The sequence below is a fragment of the Malus sylvestris genome, chromosome 17, assembly GCF_916048215.2.
Source record: "Malus sylvestris chromosome 17, drMalSylv7.2, whole genome shotgun sequence".
In the NCBI taxonomy this organism is placed as follows: domain Eukaryota; kingdom Viridiplantae; phylum Streptophyta; class Magnoliopsida; order Rosales; family Rosaceae; genus Malus; species Malus sylvestris.
The window spans coordinates 6,253,246-6,262,932 of record NC_062276.1 but is presented as its reverse complement, the minus strand read 5'-3'; positions in this window follow the sequence as shown (position 1 = coordinate 6,262,932).

The following is a 9,687-nucleotide window of genomic DNA, read 5'->3' as shown; positions in this document are numbered from 1 at the left end:
AAAACGTGTCTCAAATGCATCATGTGTTCTTCTCTGGTCTTGCTATAGATTAAGATGTCATCAAAGTAAACCACAACAAAGAGACCAATAAAGGGACGAAGAACCTGATTCATAAGCCTCATGAAGGTACTCGGTGCATTAGACAATCCAAATGGCATCACTAGCCACTTGAACAGTCCATCCTTGCTCTTGAACGCCGTTTTCCACTCATCTCCAGGCCTGATTCGAATTTGATGGTAGCCATTGCGAAGGTCAATTTTTGAAAATAATTTCGAACCTTCAAGCACATCTAGCATGTCATCTAATCGAGGTATTGGAAATCTGTATTTGATGGTGATTTGGTTAATAGCTCGGCTGTCTACACACATACGCCATGCCTTTTTCTTTTCCTTGTCTTTCTTTGGAACCAATAGGGCAGGTACTGCACAAGGGCTCATACTTTCTCAGATAAACCCCTTTCGCAGCAAGTCTTCAATTTGTTCCCTCAAAATCTCATTTTCTGCAGGGCTCATTCGATAATGGGGAAGATTTGGTAGGCTAGCTCCAGGTACCAAATCAATTTGATGTTGGATGTTCCTCATGGGAGGAAGCTCGTTAGGTAACTCGTCAGAAATGAGTTCATGAAATTCCTCCAATAATTGCTGCACTTCTGAAGAGATTTGTTCCTCTTCTTTGTTTTTTGTCAATTGTCCCTTCATCACGATCGGAAAGAAAGAATCTGCTTCTTTTAGGGTCCCTTCAATCTCCTGCTTATCACTAATTAGAGTGAGGAAACTAGTATTCTTTGCTTTTGGTACTTCAGAGGGCGAAATAGGAGCCATCGCAATCTTCCGATTATTCCAAGTAAATATCACCACATTATCTTGACCCTTCAATGTCGAATCCACATCAAACTGCCACGGTCTCCTTAATAGTATACGACAAGCATCCATATCAATAACATCGCAAAGTACTTCATCACAGTAATGCTTACCAATGGAAAGTGGGACACGACAAGTTTCTGTGACATAGACGAAAGGTCTTTTCTTCACCCATCCAAGTGAGTATGGGGTGACATGAGGCTCCGTTGGTAGCTGTAAACGCTCCACCACTTTCTTGGCCACAAAATTTTCACAACTTCCATTGTCTACAATCACTTCGCAAACTTTGCTGTTGATGGAGCAAAGAGAACGAAAAATGCAGTGTCGTTGCCCATCCTCTTTTGGTGTTAAAAGAACTCGCTGCAACACCAAAGCGAGGCGATCCATTCCTTCTTCAGTTGTGAATTCAACACCTTCATAGTCATCATCACCAACTTCTTCTTGGTCCCCTTCAGCCTCCAACAAATTGGCTTGTCTCCGTTTAGGACAAACGTTAGATCAATGCCCGATTTTGTTGCAACGATAACAAATGTCTCCCATAGGCTTGGCATACGGATTCTCCCTTAGAGGTTGGTTTCTATTCTGCCCCTTGTTAAAAGTTCTGCTACTCCCTTTATTTGCTGCTCGAGAAGAAAGACTTGAAGGTTTCAATTCTCCCGAACTTTGTGGCACAGATTTCCCTTTGTCGGTGGACGAGACAACAAGATTTTCAAAATGCTCCGTCACGTTCCTTCGGTAAGAGGTTTGTCGCCTTTCTTTCTCTATTATCTCCGCCTTCAAGGCCATGTTAATGGCCTCTTGCAAGCTCCACAGATTTTGCAGCCCAATCTTTTCTTGAATTGAGGGTTTCAATCCATTCACGAACCTTGCAACCCTTTGATTTTCTGTCTCCATCAGATTGTTTCGCTCCGCAAGTCTCATGAAATCATCCGTATAATCAGTCACTTTTCTATTGCCTTGGACGCAGCTGATGTACATACGATACAAAAGCTGTTCATAATCCGCAGGTAAGAAACGATCCATCAAGAGTTGCTTCATTTTTCTCCAAGTGCGAATTCGATTCTTTCCTTGCCTCTGCCGAGTATTTTGTAATTGATCCCACCAAACAGCGGCAGTTGCTTTGAGACGGAAGGCCACCATCTTCACCATCTTTGTCTCGGGAACCTCCATGACATCAAAGAATCTTTCTACTTCAACTAGCCAATCCAGGAAATCTTCGATTTTAAGGTTTCCTGCAAAAGTTGGAATGTCGGCCTTAATCCGAAAGTCATCAAAGTTGTTGCGGTTTTGATGGTTTGGATTGTTAGCTGCATGTGGTTCCACATCTTCTTCTTAGGACTCCGATTCGCTGTCTTGAACACGGAGCCTAGGAACTCGTAGATTATTGACTCCAGTAGCTCTATGATTATTTGGACCGATGGCTTGGACCAACATCTCACGAAGTTCTCCAATTTGAGTAGTCAAGTTTGTAATCTGTTCAGCTTGAGCATCCAAGTCTGCTCGAGTGATAGGGGCAGGTTCACGATCACGATCACCCATGGATAGATAAGATAATCAACGATGCCAAGACGGGAGAAACCCGCTCTGGTACCAATTGACGCAGCACGAAGCAATGAAAGGGTTACCAGCGTAATCCCTTATAGAACAAAGTTTACTGGAGTCCACTAGTTGATAGAAATCCCAAAGGATAATTTGATTAATTGATAAAAGATGTCTAAATGATTACAAAGCCATGGCTTTAAATAAGCCTTTTACAACCTTTTTGGAAACTCAAAAGACTTAAGGAATTAAAATGAAAATAACTGACATATAATAAAGCCCTTGAAACCCCAAAAGACTCTATTTATTAGTAGACTACTGTTTCGATGACTTTCTGCAAAAGATGGCTCGAGACACCTTTGTGGGAGAATTATTTAAACACGTTTCTGCGAAAAGTGGCTCAAGCCACTTTTATGGGAAATTAATACCCCTTTTATGATTGCGCCCTTTTGTCTTCCGACATTCCATCTCCTCCTCGATCCATTCCGCCATTTGTTCTACATCATATGTAATAAGTGAGGAGCTCTTATTCTATAAAAAGACCCCTCACTCTCCTTATTGGGAGAGGCTAATTCTTAGGCCTGACCTTCACCCTCTCAAAGCCTCACTCTCATTACAGAGGCTCTCTATCTCTCTCCCTCACAATCATCTCAAAGAAATACAATATCAGTGTGGACGTAATCCAAACATTGGGGTGAACCACGATACATCTTGTGTTCTTTACTTTCTTGCATATTCAAGGTCGGATTAACATCACCTTATCTCAGTTGGACCCTTAAAACTTTTTTTTTTTTGTTATTTGGGTCCTAAAAAACTTCTCAATTATATACATGCTACCTTGCTGGAAAAGTAGCAAGCATTTGCCCCAAAAACAATTCTAAAATCACAGTTTTGTCCCAAGCCTTCGGATAATAACAAATCTACCTCTAACTTTCAGAGAACTGTAAAATGGCCCACTATTCCCTTTGGTACCGTTTGGTATGTGGGACGGGACGGAACGAAGTGGGACGAGGCGTTCCATCCCACATTTAGTGCGCCTAAAATGGGTGGGACGTGCTGTTCCATGGGACGAATTTTAGGTGAATTTTCGTTCCGCCTCACCCCCTGGAACGACTCGTTCCACATATGTGGAACACAAAATTATAGCCTCTCCGTCTCCTTCTTCTTCCTCCTTGTTTCCATCCGAGAGCATCTTTGCTCCCTCTCCGTTTCGTCCTGTCTTGTCCCGTCCCATTTCGTTCCGTCTCGTCCCGTCCCGTCTGCATACCAAACGATACCTTTAGTCCATTGGGTTCATGAAGGCCATATTTGAATTGATCAAGGCCATCTTTATCTAGTTTTCGGAGAAACTTACATAAAATATCATAAACATTGTAGTGACGACATTCAGCGGCAATTTGGAACAGACTCTGATTTTTTTCATTCCTAACTTCAAGTACGGGACATGAGGAATATATAAGAAAATGAGTAATATACTCTTCATGCCCTTGTTCTTCTGCCACGCACAGTGCTTCCTTCAATTTCTCACGTCGATAATACCTCATATACCTTTCCGCTGCTTTACACATAAGAGGGAGAAACTGTTGGACCCGCTCATGCACCAATTTTTATATAATATATACGATTGATACCTAGGTTCATTAAAAAAATATTTAAAAATAATATTGACTATTAATAACACTATCATAAAAAAATCATTTAACAATATGAATGTGTAGGTGGTCCACCAAAAGTGTTTGGGATTTGCCACTAGTATTCAGAATAAACCCATTCCTACATTACAAGTCAAATTTGATGAAAAAAAAAAAAAAAAAAAACATTTTATTTGCAACTAACACCATTTCCCTCCTATCAGTTATTTTTCCATTAGCTGAAGGATATATACTTATTTTTCAATATTAGTTGAATTTTACCTTATGCTTTCAGTTTCATTACCATTATTTTTTATTTCCCTTCCTTTCCTTTTTCTTTTTATCACTTTCTCTCTCTATCTCTCCTCCCTCCCATACCTTACTCCCTCTTCCCTTTCACGCTGCTTCAGTAACCCAGTAAAGACAAACAGCGCCGCCGTCCACCGGTCATCAACTACCGTCAAATTATACATTCACAATCCTCTTCCCGTCCTTTTTTCAAACCCTAAGAAACGGTGACCATGGGATTTCCGACCAAACCTGCCAGAATTGGGGCTCGACCGTAAAAATGATCCACTTGTCATGGGTTGTCCTCTCCAGTGTAAGTGTTTTTCCAAAATCAAAACTTTAATTCCATTTTGTGTATGCATGTGGAAGATTGGGGAGGAGGAAGGTGAATCAAGGTTGTCCAAGAAGAATGGAAGGTTGTGGGTGAAATAAAGGTGAAATCCGAGAAAACCCTTATTCTGTTTCGGTTTTAAAGGGTACTATAATCTGCCCATTTTGTTTATGTTTTGTGGTTTAAGAATTTTGCTAATTCAATGTGACCATACTTGAATTGCATTGCATGACTCTACCTAACATTCTATCGATCTACTGATATCATGAATACAACTCTAGGAAATATGGAATAAATATGTTCATATATTTTTGTAGTAGCATTGGCATGGCATTAACATAAACCAAATTCGATTGCAGACATTTAAATTACCTGAGGAAATGAGATGATGCCTTTGATCACTCTGCGCACTTTCATGTTTTTCCTTGTTTATGGGAGGAAGAGGTTTTATGCATATACCTATCAAGATAAGAATACAAGCTCAATCATTAATTCAATGAAATATTCTTCTCAACCAAGATTTTTATGTTAAGTTGTGTTTGTGTGAACCCTCTATTTTAATGAGTTGTATCATGTCAAACTCGTTAAACTCCAATAGCATAATGAGTTTAAAAATTTAAGCCCAAACCCAACCCGTTGTACCCATTAAGCTCTCTGTCGGAGTGAGAGCCTTTCCAAACTTAGATCAAATGTCTAACATTTTTCAAAAACTAATCTTTTTATTATTTTTTGGTCCCCTTTGCCTACAGTTCAGCATAAGTGGGTCTCATGCATGATTAAGTTGTTTTTATTTTTGAGGGAGAGAAAATGGGAGAAGAGAGAACGTGGAGATGACATGCGGGTGAGGGAAGTGAAAAAACAGTAAAAGACAATTTTTGTTGTGGAAACAGAAACATGAGCACAAAATTATTAAGGGAAATATGAAGAAGAAGACAGAGAGACCATATTTTTCTACAGGGGAGTTGAAGTTATTAAGGGATTAGTTCGACTCCTATAATTAAGGAATTCGTTCTACTAGTAATCCTATAATTAATGAATTATGTGCAGATTATAAATATGTGCATATACATATTTATAATCTTAGTGGTATATTAATATTGTTACAAAAATAAAAATATGATGATGTGTACTTTCTAGACATTGGACCAATTTCACATAAGTTTTATCTTTTAGAAAGAAAAAAATACAATGAGAAAACGAAAAGCAATTATGTACTAACCATAATAGACCAATTTTTCCTATAAATTGAGCGGGCTTCCGCTTTTGAATGCAAAACAGTTACTCGCCAATGTTCCTAGGGGGATATTTCCGTCGATGTTTGTAGCTATGACTAATTTTGGATAACGCTGAATCAAATCCCACGCAATATCTATATATAATAAAAGTATGAAAAGAAAACATTGTAAACGTATATAGACAAAATTTGTAACAAAAATATTAAATCAGACGGGGAAAAGTTGTACTTATCTTTGGAAACCGTAAGAAATAAATTCAACGGCATCAGTAACTAGTATATCTTGTATCCTTTCGGGTGGAGTGAGGAAATAGAGATAGCGAGCCATTATTTCCCCTTTTGTCTGCCCTTGGGTCAGCAGAAGTAGATCCGAACAAGGTAAAATAGTAAGTGAATTGGGGTTCTTTTTAGCCATGCATTCAGCTACTTCAACCCTTTCTGGAAACAAACATATCAAATAATAAAAAGCCGTATAACCATCAGTGTCTCGTATTTCCAAGTGTTCCATTCCCGTTAACTCCACCAACTGTTGTATAATGCGCACGCTGCACCTCTTCCTGACTGCGTTTTGAAGAGCTGTACCATTCCATTGAGCTTTGCAATTCCTAGTTGGGGATGTTGGCGAAGAAAGTTGATCGCATTATCCCAATCATTAGACCACACATATTCCACGAAAGTTTTTTGGATATGGTTGGCATTGCTCTCAAGAGTCTCAACGCTCTCATCGCACTCATCATGTCCTGCACGCTATGTTTGTTAGTTGCTAAATTTCCCATACTTGCATAAAAATAATTAATTAATAAAATTCCTCTTGAAATAAACAAATAGGATATTCTACGGAAAATATAATAATAATAATATATAATATATAAGAGGGAGATTCCACTCCTAATTAATATCACCGATAATGAATCTAAACGGTCATCATTACTATAGAATTATGTACAAAAAGTATTAATTTGTGAGGATACCTCCAGTGACACTGAGATCTTCTTCTAATGCCGACTTTGACCTGTCTGGATACATTTCGCCAAGTGACCCGCATGCTGAAAATGAAAATTTTGATATATCATTAAATTCTTAATTTTCTTTTTCTTTTCCCTTCCTATGTACAAATGCCTATGCTTACGTGTGAAAAATAATTACAAAATATTTCTCATCAACTTTTTTTTGTATGTACGTACCATATTTATATCGTCCTTCATCTGTTGGTTCATATCGCTTCAACCTCCATGACAAAGAAAGCCATGCTTCTTCGGCCGTGGTTCTGTCCTTGATTAATGGATAAGTATCATCTCCGCAAGAAATCTGGATTGCATATAAGGCCTTGGCATCCTTCTTCTCCCAAGCCTTTTGTTATTTTCCTTCCTTAACGGTGCCTTCGACGACGTCCCAAAGATCTTCGGCCAAAAAGTAAGTCTTCATCCGAAAACTCCAATCCTTATAGTTTTCACGGTTAAGAACTGTAGAAACAACTGTAGCAGTCATATTCAACCTGCCCATTTATTCAACGAGAGATTTTATGTTAATAGAGCATATGTGAAAGAAAAAAAATGAAACAAAGTCAGCTGTCTAACACCACTTGAGGAGGGCAAGTGCTATAGTGGAAATTAGACCTGATAGTTTGGACCCGATCCGTTAATATTAGTATTTGGGCGGATGCTTAATGGGTCGGGTTGCTAACGGGTGAACCCGTTAAATAACGAGTCATTTTGGGTCAACCCGTTAGCACTTGTTAGTTGAGGATACTTTAGTAATTTCAGTAAAGTCTTAACAACAAAAAATAAAATCTATGCAAAAAAATAATAATTATTATTATTATTATTAACGGGTGAAACGGGTGACCAGTTAGCTTAACGGGTCAGGTTCGGATGACCCGTTAACTTAACGGATCGGATTGAATCCGACTCAAACCTAATAAATCTGACCCGTTTACAGGTCTAGTGGAAATCAAGCGCCCTTGTGGCCCTCCTCATCCAAATTCAATTAACGGATAGGATTGAATCCGACTCAAACCTAATAAATCTGACCCGTTTATAGATCTAGTGGAAATCAAGCACCTTTGTGGCCCTCCTCATCCAAATTCAAGGCTCCCTTTTCTCCTCAGAACCCCACCTAACTATTGACACACACACAAAAAAAAAAAAAAACGACACTAACAAGAGAATAAATCATAGTATGTGTGTATATATTTCGAAAGTAAGGCAATCAACAAGATCCAGGAACAAAAACAAACCAAAGTCCCAATTTGACAAGGAAGAACCTGCAATCCAAAATGTAAACAATTTTTAAAATATAAGTCTCCAAAATGGTTACAAAGATGAAAAGAGAGAATGAAATCAAGTGAGAGAAGTGGAGAGAAATTTATAGAAACTCGAAAGAATCTCATTGTGACGTGAGATGAGAAATTTGAACAACCACTAAGATAAGTAAGAATATCATTTTTACAAAAGAAAAGGACCAAAGCAAAAGTATAAAATCAGGTAAGGCTTCAATGCTATGTATCATTCAATTTACGAGTGTTTCAGCCGTTAGCTTTGATTTCCACAATTATTTAGATCTTTTATTTTAATCTCAACATTTCATTTTCTTTATCATTCATTTTCTTTATATTTCCTTTTTTGATCTACTTGTACTCTTTATCTTTTCTCTTTTTACAAATTCTTTTTTACAAGAAACGATAGGTTGATATTTCACTTAGAGTAATGCTAGGGAGAACAAACTTCTAAACCAAATTTTGTGAACCAATTGATGTGGATGTTGATGATTGAATTATTACTTAAGTGTTGATTAATGTGTTCATGTCATATGTGTGACACATCATTTGGTTTATAAATTTAGTATCCATATCGTTATCCTTTTATTTAACATTGCAAACTAATACAAAGGTGCTGATTGGGGACAATGCTCTAGTAACAAGAAAAATGATCTAGTGTGAATTTTCTCAGACAAGGGAACCATATTAGATGTAACACGAGGCGCCACCCATACCACGTGTACCAAAACTACACACGCCACTATACTACGCAAAACGATAGATGCAACAGATTTCTATTAGTGACCACAAGTCATCGTCAAACAGCAAGGCGCCACCCATACCACAAAACGATAGATGCAACATATTTGTATCAGTGACTACAACAAGTCATTGCCAAATAATGAGGCCACATAAAGTCATTGTAGAGGAATGATACCACGTAAATTTATCATTGGTTGACAAGATCATATAACTCATCGCTCGAAGCGAAAACACATCCAGCCAATGCTGTAGAGAAATCCAACGGGCGAGACAACGAAACTCAACTTCAACTACTTCACGAAGGAAATCACTTGTCGGCTCATTCCAACGTCCACGAGTCAAGTCTGAAAACTCCAAAAACATATAAAAATACAAAAATTGCTCACCATCCCCGAATTTAATAAATAAAATAAAATAACTATACAATTATAATCCACGTGAAACTGGTGATAGATGTATGAAACATATGATATACATATATGTACAACCTTTATGAACACATTTGATAAGCGGAGTGTTCTTTGCTCCTCCCATCATGCATACGTCCGGTTTGATTTTCTTCTTTTCAGCAAGAGCATCTCTAATAGTGTAGGCAATTGAATAGGCAAACATATTTTGATGAGTCATGTAGGTCAAAATTAACTTCAATGGTTTAGACAATTGATGCCTACTCCTCAAAAGTAGGCAATATTTTCTATTTTCACCCATAATTTTTAGCTTCTTACACATTACTCTATATTTATGGTGGTCAAATGAAAAAGTCAAACGAAAATAACAATAAGGAT